Source organism: Lissotriton vulgaris, chromosome 3_1, assembly GCF_964263255.1.
Source record: "Lissotriton vulgaris chromosome 3_1, aLisVul1.2, whole genome shotgun sequence".
In the NCBI taxonomy this organism is placed as follows: Eukaryota; Metazoa; Chordata; class Amphibia; order Caudata; family Salamandridae; genus Lissotriton; species Lissotriton vulgaris.
The window spans coordinates 314,926,997-314,944,249 of NC_141689.1; positions in this window are offsets into that span (position 1 = coordinate 314,926,997).

Here is a 17,253-nt window from a genome sequence, read left to right on the forward strand (position 1 = left end):
CGGAGTGTTAATCTAGGAATCTCAGATAGTGACTCCTGCTCTGTCATTGCACTAATTGGTCGCAAAGGAAGTAGCAGAGAGCTATGCTGGAATGTGGCTCTGTTCGTGTGAGGCCAGAGATGACTTTCTGAAAATCGCACTTGAACGGTTATGCCAATATAGGGAATAAATGGATTTATAGCCGAATAGGGGCATAAGGTCACAGTATCGATCAGGAACCTAGATAAACACGCAACACCACATTTATTGAGTGGGAAAATAAGGGAATTAGAAGTATAGGGGATGTAATGGGGGAACAGGGGGTTTTTCAATTCTCAGAATTACAGGCTAGATTTAAGCTAGACACCAGGCAATTTTTTAAATACCTACAAATTAGGAGTTTCCTTTTGAACAAAAAGGGAGGTGCTTTGGGTTTTAGGCGCGATCCTATTATGGAAGTGGTTTAATTAGGGGAAGATTGCACTATCAAGAGGTTTTATGCTGAATTGATAAAATCAAAACAGGATGATTATGAAAAATGGAATGAAAAATGGAAAGACAATCTTAACATCAGCGGGGAAAGCTTTGGTATCTCTTTAGAAAAGGGATATTCTCTGTTATGCTCGGCATCATTGAGGGCGCAACGTTATAAAACGTTGTATCATTTATATTATACCCCTGCAAAAATAGCACAATGGGGAGGTACTGTGGGTATTAAGTGTCATAGGTGTGGAAGTCTGGAAGCTGATCTAAAACATGTATTTGCAACGTGCCCTCATCTATATTCACTTAAAAAATATATTGAAGGCTTCATAAACAATATTTTAGGAACTGAAATTGTGTTAACTCCCGGAACTATATTATTAGGAGTAAATGTGGAGGATGAACAATTATCAAGCGGGAGGGAATTTTTATTTGTAGCATTATCAGTTATGAGATTATGTATAGCCTCTGCATGGATCGACCCTATTCCGCCCACTTTTCATAATTGGTTGGCCAAATTAATAACAACATATAATGTGGAGAAAGAGATCTATGCACGGAAAGGGAACAGGGGAAGGAAGTTGGGTAAGCTAATATGGGGTCCCATTACACAATGGAAGGAGGGTGAAATAGAATAAAAGCTAGATGCGAGTAAAATTCGGGTCGATTTAGGACAACATATAAGGTATCAATTGCTATTATTGTAATATTGTGAGAGACAAAAAAAAAAGAGGCAGGTAGATAACTGATTAGGATTTAACTGTATATAAGTGAATTTATGGAAATATTATAGAATGGAAACTTTGCTTGATTAGATTTATGTTTTCAGATCTTGGGCTGATATTTCTGATCATTTTTTTCAAGTGGGTGTTGCTCCTTTTATTATTGTTGTTGCTTTATTTGCTTTTTCTCTCAATGTGATGTATTTTGTTAGTAATATTGCCGTGCCATGTATGTAACAGTAAAAACTTTCAATAAAAAGATTTAAAAAAAAAAAAAAGGAAAGGAAGGGAGTGAGTCGAATCCTCTGGGTTCTGCCGGAGAAGAAGGATTGGATCCAGTAAAAGGCAGCTCCTTGTATTCCCACGTCGTGAAGTTTGGCTGCGAGCGCGTGATGTAAAACGGTGTTGAAGGCTGCGGAGAGGTCAAGGAGGATGAGGCGGGGCAGACAGACTGTCTCATTTGTGTTTAGGGGTTGAGAGCATTGACATGCCCATTTTGGGCAGCCTCAAACCCTATGTATTAAAAAATAATACCACCTGGTGCCTAGTTGCCTAGTTGGATTTCTGTTCACTAAGGGAGTTCAGAAAGACTGAATAGGTGCCAAAGAAAGTTGGAGGGGAGCAAAGGTCCTTGCCCAAGGGGCCACTCCCCACTCCCTGGTTTCTAATGGTAGATCCCTGCTTGGGGATCACCCTCCTGCAGCGATCCCCAAGCATGGATAACCTAGGGATGGGTACCATTGGAAAGGGGAAATTCTTTCATTTCCAAATATAACTCTCCTGTGTGTTTTGGTGCTCTGGGGCTGAGATAGCCCTGCGAGCACCAAAGCAGTGAAAGTGAAATGAATCAATTGGCTCATTTTACTTTCCCTTTCCTCGTCAGCGTGTCATGTGTGGCGATCATCATTACACTGAATAAATAAATAAATGTCTTGGGCAGCTAGAAAAGCTCTTCCCCAGCTTCTGAGGCTTAAAAATAAAGAGAACGGAACTGTTCCATCCTCAGCACATGACCACCGTGACCAAACAGATTACAACCATAACCAATTACATTGGGATAGGAGAGGATGAGAGAGAGGCAGATGTGAAAGAAGAGAGCGAGGGTGTTGGAAGTAAAAGGAAAGGGAGAAAGGACAAATGAAGGTGAATCAAGAAAATATTTGAAGAGGTGCAAGTGCAAGTTAAAGAGGTGTGCAAAAGAGAGAAGAAGGGAAGGTCAATAAGAAAGAGAGGAGAGTTATGAAAGGATAGCATGGCTAGAGGTACAGGCTGGATGGAGAGGGAGAGAGAAAATGAGTGTCTGATACTGAAAAGGGAATATAGAGACGGAAGGGAAAGGGTGAGAGGAGAACATAAAACAGCATGGTGGTGTTTTTTTGTTACCGCCACCTGTTCTTTAAATGGCTACATGTCGCTCCCTCCATCCCCTTTCACAGTACAAGCAGGAAAGGTGCCTTTACTATTTTTCTAATGATTTTTATTAGTATTTTAAGAACAACATAACTCATGCTATGCAATACAATGTAGGTCAAGCATACAACATTATATTTGCAATTACGTCATTCTGAAAGGAAGCTGCTAATATTAAACCAAACTAGCAAATGGAACACCAACCAAGCATGCAGCGCATAGGAGCATCCACTGTCTGGGAGTATTCCCCCCCTGGTGATCCATTCCTCCTCCCATTTCCAGGTTGAAGAAATTCTAGTGAGGGTGCACCATGCACAGGATAAGCTACCGACCAGGGACAATCACTCCATGGCTATCCCGATCATTCCCAGGTTACTCTTTGAATGTCTGATAATGTGGGGAGTCCTAGTACCCATACATTAAAGGAACCCCCGCGTACCAGGGAAATATAATCTCAACTAATAATGTGGAGCAGGAGTCTAACAGCGCTCATCTGGTGGAAACTTCCATTTTTTGTCAGCAGTTGCCAGAGCTCAAGGTCTTCCTCCAGCTTATCATCCTGCTTCACTATTTTCATCCTGATTTCTTTTGCTGCGCCTCACTCCCCAACATCTTTTCTCCAGCTAGTAACTGCAGGGGTCTGCTGGCTTAACCAATGTATTGCCAGCCAACAACACGTCAGTAGCAGCGTGTAATAAATAAACTTACTTTCCATTTTATTATGAGAAATATAAGCTCCTTTACCTAACAGCCAGCCTTGTGGGTTATTATGTAGGTCCACCTGGCACTTTGTCTGATAGCAATCGGCTATCATAACAGTCACATGTTAGATGGAAATACGTGGCCTCCCTCTGGCGCCATTTAGGACATTCTCGTACTCCAGTGGGGTCTATTTTATGCAACATGGCTGGGGTGATATACGTTCTATCTATTAAGTTAAAGTGAACTAGTAGGAAGCAAGCATTACTAGTGATGGTACGAATGAGAGTCAGGCCACTGCTCCATTGGGCATCAGTAAAGTCTTGAGCACAATCTACTTCCCATTTTGAACTAGACTTAAGAGGGAATGATTGATATCCGCCCTCAGGGCTGTATATATCTGAGTTATAATTCCTAGGCCGCCATCTGAGTGGAGCAATAGCTCCAGCATTTGAAAAACTCAGGGGTTATACTCACTGTTCCCCATACTTTGAGTTGTGTAGCGTAGTGAGTAATAATAAAGATATTGACCTTGCCCAGGAAGGTGCTTGTACTTCCCAAAGATCCAGACTTTGAAATCTAAGTTTCTTTAACAAATGGGCATGTGAATGGCAGCAGATGGATCCAAAGGAAGTGACTGCAGTAAGACAGCAGGCTATGACACAATGAGTTACAGCATTAACAGCAGTTCTCTGAGTGACAACGGAAAGAATTTCAGGATTTCCGACGAGGAATATCACTTAAGTGGAAACAATGTCAGAACTCAAATATTCACTCACCCATCCACCTTAACATTACTCTCATGGAATTAAGCAGCGGCTTCAGAGATCTGTCTGTAACTTAAACATTACTCATGCCTTAAATGTACATGTTCTGCATTGAACATCTGTTCTAGTCTGCCCTGCATAATCTATTCATTGGGGAATAGAAGATACCCCTTGCTGTTTTCTGTGAGAGAGTGTTAACATTGGAAAATACGATATCAATCTACATCATGATATATGTACACATAATACCAAACTCAAATCACAGATGTGGAATTAGCCCAATATAACCTCCCCATCAAACCCTATCAGAAATACGTGGTGAGGCCGACCCTGCTGCCTAGGCCTGAAGCAACTGATTAACAAATCACATGTGCGGTGACATGTAATCCGTAGACAAACACGCAAACAGGAACAACCTAGATCAATCCCATAGATAGGCAGCGACACAACAATGGTCTGAGGAGATTGGCCCCAATAAAACATGTTTGGCCAGAGGGGCGTGCATTCTCAAGACCACAATAAAGTCAGATGCCACACTAAGTTAGGAACAAAAAGCTAATCACAACACAGCAGGCACAGGTCATGCTTTGATCACTCTCTCCCCATGTGGGACATCTGGACATGTCCACATTTTGTCCATGGAAGGTCTAGATCCACCTGAGCTTCTTATCAGATGGTCAACTTTATGGCTGTATGACTAGGTCCAGATTTCATAAATATACATGTGACAGAAAAGAGAAGCATTTCCTGTTGCTAGACACTCCTGTTTTTAACCAGGTAATAGGGAGACACCAGTAAAAATATTTAGCTCACCCACACAATTTTAATGCAGGACTGAGGTTTACAAAGGGATAAAATAAATGTTGACTCAAGGGACACAACTTAGATGAAACTAGAGAACCCATAACAAAGAAACTGTACACCAGTAAGCAGATGTACTCTTGTTATATTCTTAAATTATATTTAAGAATGTGTAGATATGTTTATTTATGTCTTGTTACTTTAAGGGTCTTGCATATTTCAATGTTCAATAGATGTGATGTTCCATGACATAATTCTATTCTAATGTGGAGAGTTAAACTGCTTGCTGTGGGAGTGCTACTGTATCTCTGTGCTCTTGCAATAAACTCTTATCTTCATTATAATCTATTGGATCCTTCATTTATGGGAATACAACAATTGGCGACAATCGTATTACACAAGTTTGAAGATAACGAGGAGCACAGAGGGAACTTTTGTCCTGGTAGCAACGGAGAACCAATTTTATGCGAATAGAAAAGCACCCATCGGAGAAGTTTATGAACATTTGGTGTGAGATAATTTTATATGGATAAAGAAGAACCACGAACAATATTGTCAAGTCTACAAAGTTATTGATACAACCGACAACGATTTGCGCTGAAAACGACTTTTAACAAGATAAGTAACAAAGGTACTATTTTATTGGGAATACACTTTTAAAAAATAATAATAAGTAAAAGACATTTTATATAGTCAACACTTTGCGGTACCTTAACGAGAAATTTCTGACATAGAAAATATTTTGATTAAAACCACTCTACGGAATATTGTTCTTTACAATTTTAAAATATTACATCAAACAGCATTTGAAAATCTGAAAGGATTGATATTTGAGTTTAAGACATAAAATACGTAGCAGTTACATATCTTCTGTTTTAGAAAACATAAGACACCCTACGTTAGTGAAACACCGTTGATGTGATTGAATGTACACAAGTGGGCGCGTGTACCTTATTTCCAAACAAACACAGCAACCGTCAAGGAAAATCCATTAAATGGCGTGTGTAGAATAACGAACAGTGCGTGGAAGCGTAAAGTGTCATCGACGTGGCAACGCACGGTGCGTGAGGACGCAATACGTCATTAGGAGACATTTTGTTTTTGAGGTTACTAGGAAACCGCCTTGATTCAGTCATTTCGGCTGGTTCCGTGTCGTGACCTGACACTTGCACCGAAGAAAAGTACATTGAACAATATTTATCAAGCGACAGAACAGAAGTGGAACGGATTGTGGAGCAATTGACTACATAATGACATACAAAGAACGGTATTTAATAGTAAAGGAACATTGGATTATCATCGAGGAATATTAGTTCAAATATACTCTATATTATTTTGACATTTATACATTATACCTGTTTAAGTATTTATGTGAAATACCATGTATAGAAAATTATCATCTATATAGGAACATTGTGGACTTTAGTATATTGATATTTGATTAATATTAATGGAAGGTAATACTGTAGTACCTCCACCACTCTTTCTTCAACAACCAGGTGACCCTCCCATTGAATGGGATGAATGGATTGAAATTTGTGAAAACTATATTGTAGCTTTAGTTGCTAAGAGTTTTAGTGCGGAGAGAAAGAAAGCGCAATTGATAAGTACTCTAGGAAAGGAAGAACAACATGCATTCAGATTCCTACCGGTAGGTACGGATGCTGAAGGAACAGTGATTAGTAATGAAATCAATTAAGCAAAAGCAAGACTAAAGAAACAGTATGCTAAAGAGGTCAATATATTAATGTGCAGGCACAAATTTTACACACAACCACAGAAGCCTGATGAAACTATAGATCAGTTTGTTACAAGGTTGCGGTAATTATCTCTAAAATGTCAGTTTGGTGTTATGAGAGATGCGATGATAAGGGACCAACTGATCGTACAATGTTGCAATAAAAAAATGCAAGAAAGGTTGTGGGCTGCGAAGAACCCTACGTTGAGGAATGCGATAGATATAGCCAAGGTAGTTGAACAGCCAGAAACTTGTATGAAGGAAATGGAAAAGAAAGTGAGTACAACTAATGTAGCTAGTGTGTCGCAGGAAGAAGTTGATGTGATAAATTATAATAAAATTAGCGAAAGCATTGGAAGAAAAGTGATTTCCAGCGGAAAGAACAATAACACTTCTGGGTTAAATTCTGAACAAAATAAGGTTCAGGAGAAACTACGTTCCAGGTGTGGCAGCATGTACCACACTGCAGAATATAAGAGGTGTTATGCATTGGATAAACAATGAAAAAAATGTGGTAGGAGAGGTCATTTTTTCAAGATGTGTAAGTCTAGTGGTAGACCGAAGGTAGCTGTCATTAACAATCAGATGAATGGTGAAGCATCAATATGCACGATTGAAGGAACCAACAAAATATTGTGTGTTGAAGATGATAGTTTAAATGTTGTGGATGATGCGGATGATGCGGGACCAATGGTTCCAGGGAGAAGAAATGGGCCTACGGCAATATTTACAATTAATGATAAGGGAACAGAACTAATGGTAGATTCTGGGTCATTTTGGACGATCATTCCACAATCAATATTTAAACAGAAGTGGCAAATGAAAAACGATGTCCAAAAGATATCAACCCTGGTGGATACCAAGGTGAGAAAATTGAAATCATAGGGTACATGTTGGGAAATATACACTTTCAGGGTAGAAATGTGGAAGGTAAAGTCTATGTGGCGTACAGTGGACCACCAATATTAGGATGGGGACACCAATATGACCTACATATTATCATAAACCCTAGGGCGAGTCAACAACTAATGGTTGTTGAAGAAATGAATACCGAAACGATTGTTAACAGCATGAATAATTTATTTGCAGAGAAGATTGATGAGCTAAAAGGATATGTTCACAAGATTATACTCAAATCTAATGCCATATCAACGCAACACAAAGTTAGGAAGGTACCCATCATTGCTAGACAAGAGATTAAATGAATGCTTGAAGAAATGGTTGGGCAAGGGATAATTGAAAAAATGTAAACATCTAGCTGAATTTCTCCGGTTGTTATCAAGGGCAAACCAGATGTCAGCTTTAGGTTCTGTGTGGACTTACGCACATTAAATCAATTTTGTGGTTGACAATTTTCCGTTACCAAATAATAATAAGTTGATTGTATTATTGAAAGGAGGGACATTTGTTTCAAAATTTGATTTAGGCAGTGCATATCACCAGATAAAATTACACAATGACTCAAAAAAACTTACTGCGTTTATTACTTCAGAGGGAATTTTTCAATTCACAAGGATGCCGTTTGGGCGCTCATCAGCTGCTGGAGTATTTCAGAGGATGATGGCATCAGTGTTACAGGGAATATAAAATGTTGTGCATTTCCAAGATGATGTGTTAGTGTTTGGTGATACAAGAGAAAGCCATGATTTTGTGTTAAAGGATGTGTTGAGCTGGATGGAAAATGCTGGACTTACGCTTAAGAAAGAAAAATGTAAATTTGCTGTTGAAGAGGTTGAATATTTGGACTACACCTTATCTGCTAATGGGGTCAAACCAAAACGGGATTTGTTGGAGGCTATACAGAAAGCTCCAGCACCTACAGATAAAGATCAACTTAGATCATTCTTAGGGCTTATAGAGTTCTACAACAGAGTGTATCAAAATGCTTCTCAGAAAAGGCCATACGTTTGTATGGTCTAAGGAACAACAAAATACTTTTGATCAAATCAAAAAATGAATATGTGAGGCTAATATCCTAACATCATTTGATACAAAGTTGAAATCTAGCCTCACAGTGGATGCAAGTTCTGTAGGGATTGGAGTGGTGTTAGCGCAAGTACATGATCATGGGGTAAAAACTGTAGCGTTTGCTTCAAGGTCATTAACTATCTAGGAAATAAATTATTCTGTAATAGAGAGAGAGAAGCATTGGTGCAGCATGGGGAGTAGAGTACTTTAGGATGTATCTGTGAAGTTTCAATTTCACACTACAAACTGATCATAAACCTCTTCCCATTAGCTTGATCACTGACAACAGCACACAACTAATTTCTAATGAAATGACTACATTTCTAAAATCTTGTGGTATTGTACATTCTAGAACATCATTATACAACCCACAAGGAAATGGTATTGTGGAAAGGGGAAATCGCATGATAAAAGGAGCCATTCAAATGGCAATAGCTAGTAGGAATGATGTTAGGAAAATGGTGAATTATTTGGTATGGGCCTACCGTATGACTGAAAATACTGCCACAGGAAAAATACCATTTGTGTGTATGAGAGGACGTCCTGCTAGCACAAAATTAAACCCTGCATGGTTAAAAGACTGTCTTGGTTTAGCTGACCAATCTTGTAATAGGGAAAAAGATAACAAAATGACCATGCACAAGTCAAATATTTAACTAAATGTTTTGGGTAAAGGTTAAACCTGGCAGATTCAGTTCTTGATTCACCAAATTTCTATATGTAACTCTCTATAATGGAGAACATTGGAACATGAGGAGAGTTGCACTATATAAAAGAGGAACTTTAAAGGACGCCAATGTCAGTGGTGTGGTTGATGGGGGTTTAAATCCTCATTTATTTATGGAAGATGTTAGGGCTAATGATAGTTTGCCTAACACTGTACTAACTGATTGCGGAGACAACATTTCAAATTTTGTAAGACCTCAAAGATCAAGAGGTCCTCCCAGATACTTGGATGATTATGTATGTGGGAATTCGTAATTGGTGTTTCATATTTAAATAATCATTATGCCTTTTTTTTATTTTCTTTATCTTTTCTTTTCATTTCTTGTTGATATCTTAAAGTAATAAAGGGGATGGGTGTGTTATATTCTTAATTATATTTAAGAATGTGTAGATATGTTTATTTACGTCTTGCCACTTTAAAAGGGTCTTGCATCTTTCATTGTTCTATAGTTGCGATGTTCCATGACATAATTGTATTCTAATGTGGAGAGTTAAACTGCTTGCTGTGGGAGTGCTACTGTATCTTTGTGCTCTTGCAATAAACTCTTATCTTCATTATAATCTATTGGATCCTTCATTTATTGGAATACAACAACTCTCTGATGCTTCTAAGTGATAGATGTAGAACCCTTCGATGAGGCATAACCATTCAATAGGCAGTACTTAATTTGTAAAACAATAAGTGCTGAGGCACGCTTTTTTGCTAATAAAGTGAATGTCAGCATGCCAATTACCACTGGCTGCATAGTCCAGGTGTGCTGGTTGATAACCACTGCAATGCACACAGCCCAGGCCACATAATCTTTAGTGCCCTGGCCAGATCTTTGAACTTATTTAGCTGCATCGTAGCCATCCTATATTGTATGGGCAAAGGAATTATAACACTTGTAAGTCATAGCTGAAAAGATTTTACTCGCCATATCCCAAAAAGAGTGAGTGTAAGAGCCAGAAGACAAACCACATTCACTGAGCAGAAAGGCAGACTGGCTTCCAAAAAAGCTTTCCTGCCTCTAATGTCTATCCTTTTAGACTCCATGTTAGGTGGAGTAGTGAGAAAAGTGTCCTTCGTCAGTGTTCAACAAGGGTTTTGGATTGTGTCAGTAAGGTTGGATTATCTGGTGTGGGCTTCTTTCAGTTTATTGGTGGGGCTGAACAAGGGATGGACTATGCCGCCATGGAGGACTCGGTTAAAGCTTTGTTAAATGCCAGCAAGGCCTCCGATGTCAAAAGCCCAGACTACAGGATAAAACTTAACAGACTGGCTTTAAGTGTTACTGTAGGTAATTGTAACCATGAGAGGGGATCACAAAATACACAATGATGCAGTAAGCTACACGCTTCAGTGGAGGGTGGTCTGACGTTACTGAAATCAGAGGGCTGGAGGCTACCGTTTTTTAACATATTAGAGAAATTTGGACCGTATTCAGTGCTTATGAGATGACTGAGAGAGAGACAGAGAAGAGCGAGAGAGAGAGGTTTTTTAAGTAAGGAGGGATGGAGCTAGCATATGGTTTTAAAGGTTTTGCTTTGATCTCTGATGCCTAAAACATGGTAACATTTCCTAATCCCCAGTTAACATAAATAAGGCCACTGTATGTTGCGTAAGAAAATATATAAATGGCATAAAAAGTTAAGTGTCGTCTATGGATTGCAGCACCTATTGTGCCATTCATTAGTCTCCCAGGGAAATCATGATTTCAGGACTTGATGTATAGCCTGACTCCTACAGATTTTAAACCTGCAGACAGGCCTGTCAAAATATGCGTTTGATAGGTGGTGAAAGCAATGGGTCTGTAAGTCACTCCTAAATACCTTGTAGCCCACAAGGTGGGCTGCCTACTATTATTTAGAAGTGGAACATATAAAAAATTAATGTTTATATGTTCCTACATGGACGATCCTCCAAAAACTATTTTCACTGTTAGGGATATAGCTAGTTTCATGAAGAAAAAACTAAAGTAGATTTAATATGTTAATTATGTAAATTAGGTTTGTGGTAAGCCTCAGAGACAGCTCAACCAATGTTTTCACTATTTATGTAAAACCCAGTTCAATGGCTAAGGTGGATTTTTTGATAAATATTCAGGAAACTTAAATTTTCCTTGGTTGTAAACGCCTGCAGGCCTGCCGGCTAATTAGTATTGCACTTCTGCAACTGACCTGTTAGTGTTGCTTTTAGGAGGTGTGAAATGTGGCTGTCAGAGAAGAGGCAATGGCCTGGCAGGATAGCTCGAGGGAGGAGTTTAATCCAGCTTAACCCCAGCAGGGAAGTTTAGGAGTGTCCAGAAATTCACTAACTTAAAAAAAACCATGGGGAGACTTGCAGTTTTATAGTTGGCTATAAGGAAAGCTTGGTGGAGAAAGAACTTTTGATCCCGAAACATACTTTTGCTTCCTGGATTTAGTTTCAGTAGGAGAGGGAGCTGGCCCCACAACCAATTTAGAGTCATTGAGTGGTAGGGGACTCATCATTACATTAAACACACCCCTAGGTAAGTGTCAAGCTCTTTCCAGGCACAACATTTTTTACCATGTTGGATTTTACTGAAAACGGTGCACTGTGGGATAATTTGTAGTGAGGCAAGCAGGATTTGCTGCAAAAGTGGGGAGATTTGCCATTGGAAACATTTCGCCCATTGGTCAGAAAGTGTCCAAGAATCACCTCCACCTCACACCCAGCTAAACAACATGCTTTCTGGACCTCTTGCAGAACTGAAGGAGGCTGGGTCCCCTGTGAGGAGACCTGATGGGCTGGGACTTCCCCTACTTGTACCCAGGACTAAGAAGTGGACTCTGATGATCAGTTGGCCAACCCCCACCACTGTGGCTAAAGTGATAAAACAAAGCTGCAAGATAACTTTTTCCTAGAGTGACCAATGGATCATCTGTGAGAAGACCTGACGGGCTGGGAATTCCCCTACTTGTAAACAGAACTAAGAAGGGGACTCTAATGATCAGTTGGCCAACCCCCTCTGTGGCTACAGTGATAAAACAAAGCTGCAAGAGAACTTTTTCCTAGAGTGACCAATGGGCCAGCTAGAACTGGAAGTTGGCTGGGCTTAGCTGGTGGCCTCTGCTGGAGTGCTGGAGTGTGTCCTGACCCTTAACTGCTGGCCGTGAGGTTACTGGGAGCGGTGGAAGTAGCTAGGAGGAACAATTTTGCACTTCCAGGACCTCCAGTGTGTCAGCAGACCTGTGTGGCAAAGGTGTCTACTTTGAATGCAACTTCATCAGATATAACTTCAGGCTTTCCCAGCTGGAGGATTTGTAGCTCCATAAAAAAGGCAAAGGGATTGATTTAGATTTCAGCGGATGGGTTACGCTGTCAAAATGTAACAGATATCCCGTCTGCCTTATTGCAAGTGCCATAGGCTATAATGTACTTGTAATATGGCGGGCAGGATATCTGTCATGTTTGTGACGGAGTAGCTGGTCTGCCAAATTTTGAATCAGACCCTACGTAGAAAGGTGAAAATCTTCACTGGCTAAAAGCGTGAACAGCATCTGCCTGACAAGAGGAATTCACTGGTTATGAAATTTGAATTTCCCCTGCTCGAAGCATTTCCTACCAAAATCAATTGCTTCTACAGGATTTTGTCCAGCAGCTATCTGACTTGGAGAGGACTTTAGTGAATAAAACGTTCAGCTTTGCCCGAGAGGAGGATTCCAATCCCATTAAAAACGTCTAAGTCAGGAATTAAACATTTTGACTGGGAAGACTCAAAAAGCACTCCATCAGAATTGGCCTGCAATTTCACTTAGGTCCTGGTCAACTCCAAACAATGATTTCTAGTAGGTGTTTTAATTTTTCTTAGGAATTATTGCCCTAAAACTTGAAAAATTCATATCTCTCGTTCCCCTTATTGGATTTTTCTCTTTTTGTTGTCATTTGTATTATTACATGTTTCTATGTTTGTAGAAACTGGTTGTTTTATTGAGTTGTGGTTTAACTTTTAAACTGCTTTAGTGTTGCTAAATACTGTGCACATTTTCAAGTTAAACCTGTTTGCTCTCTGCAATAGCTAACGGGGCTTCAGTCCAGGTTTAAAAGATGGAAACTATATGTTTGACCTTGCTACATTTTGAAAATTATTGCTTCGGTGGGACCCACAGTCTCCCCAACAAATAACCATTGTTCTTATGATAAACAATTAAAAGCCCACCTGATGAACAATAAACTTTTGAGATTCTACTAATCTTGTTTCAGACGAAAATGTAGCATAGAACAGGAGGAGTGCTCTCGAAGCTTGCCGAGACCATCTTTCTTCTGGATGCTGATGATGTGTTTAACATTTAATTGGTCAGTAGCACTCAGTATGGTAGACCATGGAGTTTTGCTCATTACACTCTCTTTAGAACGGGAATCACACAACTATTTTTAAACTAACTCCTTAGAAGTAGATAACAATATTGTATTTGTATTGTATTTATTTCTTATACCGCGCAACTGCCACCCCACGGGTATCCTGGCGCCTGATAAGGATTTAGTTCGATGAAGCAACAATACAGGGGTAATTATGTCAGATGAAAAAGACAACCAAACACTATTTGATGGAGCCTGGGAATTAAACTTTGGCGAAGAGCCATGTTTTTAGACTCTTTCTGAATCCTAGCAAGGTGTCGATTTGCCTAATATTCTGGGGTAGCTCATTCCACAGCCTTGATGCCGAAGTACAGAAGGCTCTACCTCCCATCCTTGACCTCCTAATCCTGGTGGTTGCTACCAGCCCCAGGCTGGAGGAGCGCAGGGACCTGGTAGGTTTATACCAAGTGAGCCTTTCCTGCTGTGGGATGGGTCCCATACTGTGTAATGCTCTATAGACGATATGAATGAATGAATGAAATCTGATTTGTAGAGCGCTACTAAGCCCAATGGGCGTCAAGGCGCCTAACCAAAAAATGCTAGCTGGAACAAATATAATCCCTTACTGGTAGGCCTTGATAAAGCACCAAGTTTTGAGTGCTTTTTTAAAGAGGGCCAGAGACGTTTGGGCTTTAATCTCCAATGGGAGGGCATTCCATAACCGAGGGGCAACAATGGAAAATGCTCTGCTACCCCATCTGACCTTCCTCGCGTGGGGAACTACAAGCAGATTCATCTCAGAGGATCGAAGAGTCCTACTGGGAACATGACGGGTTAGTAGGGAACCCAAAGGATCCAAAGGACCAGCTGAGAGAACTCTATAGGCCAGGCACAAGACCTTAAATGAAATCCTCTGTTGAATGGGAAGCCAGTGCAGGCTCTTCCTGGCCATTGTAGCAGAGGATGCATTGGGTAGTGCTAGAACGAATCTCGCGGCCGCGTTCTGCACAACCTGAAGGCGCCGGATGAGGCCCTTGTTAAAATCTGCATAAAGTGCATTGCAGTAGTCCAACCTGGAACCCACCAGCGCAACCACCGTCTGCTTACGTGCCTGGGGAGACAGATAGTGAAGGATTCTTTTCAGGATCTTGATGACCCCCACAGCAAGGGGCCACCGTTCTGTTGACCTGGAGAGTCATGGACAGCGAGGTGTCAAATATAACGCCGAGATTCCTGGCCGATTGGGAGGGAGTGGGGCAGATTCCCAGGGAGGGAGGCCACCACTCGCTAGACCAAATATCCTGGTCTTTGCTAAAAGACCAGGATCTCTGTTTTATCGCCGTTCAACTTTAGGGAGTTTTGGATCATCCACTCCGCGACTGTCTGCATACAAGTCCTAAAGTTGGCCGCGGATGAAGTAACAGAGTGAGCCAGGGACACCATGATTTGGGTGTCATCGGCGTATGACACCACCTCCATCCCCTGCGATTTTACTAACCTGGCAAGAGGGGCCACATAGATGTTGAATAGGGTCGGACTCAAGGCCGACCCCTGTGGCACCCCATATTGCCAGGATTTAGCAGGGGAGAGGAACTCTCCAAGCATGACCCTCTGCTCTCTTAGATGTGAAAAGGAGTGCAGGAGGCTCAAGGCCGACCCCGCTATCCCTGCCTCCCTCAGACGAGATATTAGAGTGGAGGGAGACAGGGTATCAAACGCTGCTGTGAGGTCCAGAAAGACCAGCACAGTGGTTTGGCCCAGATCCACCTTCAGGTGAATGTTATTCACCACCATAGTAAGTGCCGATTCAGTACTACGGGATTTCCTGAATCCATGCTGGGAGCTATCCAAGAACCCCGAGGAATCCAGGAAAATGGATAGATGAGAATTCAGGTATGATTCGAGCATTTTTGCTGGGGCAGGTAGCAAAGATATGGGTCTAAAGTTTTTAAGCTGTTCGGGGTCCAGGGTGGGTTTTTTAAGAAGGGGCTTCACTATCGCCTTTTCCAGACCGAAGGAAAGGTACCCTGAGCCATGGCACCATTCATCACTTCGAGAAGAGGCGGCAGAAGGGTGTCCCTACATTCCTTCAGAACTTTCAAAGGACAGGGGTCAAGAGGGGAAGCCGACTTTGTCCTGTCTAACAGGAGATCAAGCCCATCCAGGGAGAGCGGCGGAAAATGAGTGAGGGCTTGGTGGGGTCTCTCGACCAGGACTCTAAATTGGCAAGGGTTAAGGAGGAAAGATCCCCCAAAGTGCTCCACTGAGTTTCCACAGCGAGATAGATGTCCTCGATTTTTTTATGGAAGAACTCTGAGATTTTGTTGCACAACTCCTGTGAGCCCACAACTGGATCAGGCACTTGAAGGGAACATAGAGAGTCCACAATCTTAAAGAGTTCCCTAGGCGAAGTAAGGGATGTAGTGAGATTGGAGAAAAACTCCTGTCTCTCCTTAATTACTCTAGCCTTATATTCTCGCAACAGGCGTTTGTGTGCCTCTCTTTCAGTAGGGTCCCAGGATTTTCTCCATCTTGTCTCCTGTCTCCTGCAACTCTGTCTCAGAAGTCTTAACGGCTCAGTGAACCAGGGAGCTGAAGGTTTACGCTGTGCCGAATATCGAAGAGATACAAGGGCTAGCTCATCAACAGCTTTAATGATGGAGTTAGCAAGCTCTTGGGCCGCCTCACCAGCTTCTCTCGAAGAGGAATACCCACTAGATCATATATAGGGAGCAAGGGCTTCGTTAGTAATATTCCTGTAGCTCCTTTTGGGACCTCTATTAGTAGCAACCGGCATAGGCATCTCTGCAGGGGAGGATGCTAATTCAATAGGCGCTGCCAAATGGTCAGACCAGACCAAAGGCACAGGGGGACCAGCTGAGAGTCTAGGGTCATTAGTGAACACACCATCTAAAATGTGACCCGCCCGATGGGTTGGGCTGTTCACCAATTGAGTAAACTCACATGCTCCCAATACATACATAGAGACTTAAATACCACTCTGCAACCAATTGGCAGCCAGTGTAAGTCTCTGAGCGCCAGCGTGGTAGAGGAGCTACGGGGTCTGTTAAGAGCCAACTTGGCCACGATAGACTGGACTCTCTGGAGCCCCTGTAAGATGTAAAGGGGGGCTCCCAGGTATAAGGAATTACAATAGTCCAGTCTAGCCAGGATCACACTTCTGACACTAGCGGTCTAATCTCATCTGGCAGAAGGGGCAGGATCTGTCTGAGCGCTTTCAACAAACCGTAGCAGACACTGATGGTTTTATTGGTCTGCGAGGTCATTTGGAGATCGGCATCAAACATTACTCCTAAATTGCGCACAGTCTTAACTGGGATGCAGGGCTCAGCTCCCGGCGCAAGCCTGGTCTCACAGGACGGTTGCTGGCTCAGTTTGACTGACGGGCAGTAAACTACTTCCGTCTTCCCCTCATTGAATTGGAGGGAATTTATTTTCAGCCATCTAGAGACCTTACTCATGCAATTCTGGAAGGTCTCCATGTTTACTGCCTGCTTTCCTTCTAAGGAGAACACCAATTGGGTATCGTCGGCATAGTTTATTAAATCGATCCCATATGATTTTATCATAGGGATCAAGGGCTGCAGATATAAATTGAAAAGAATCGGGCTAATCGAAGAACCTTGCAGTACTCCA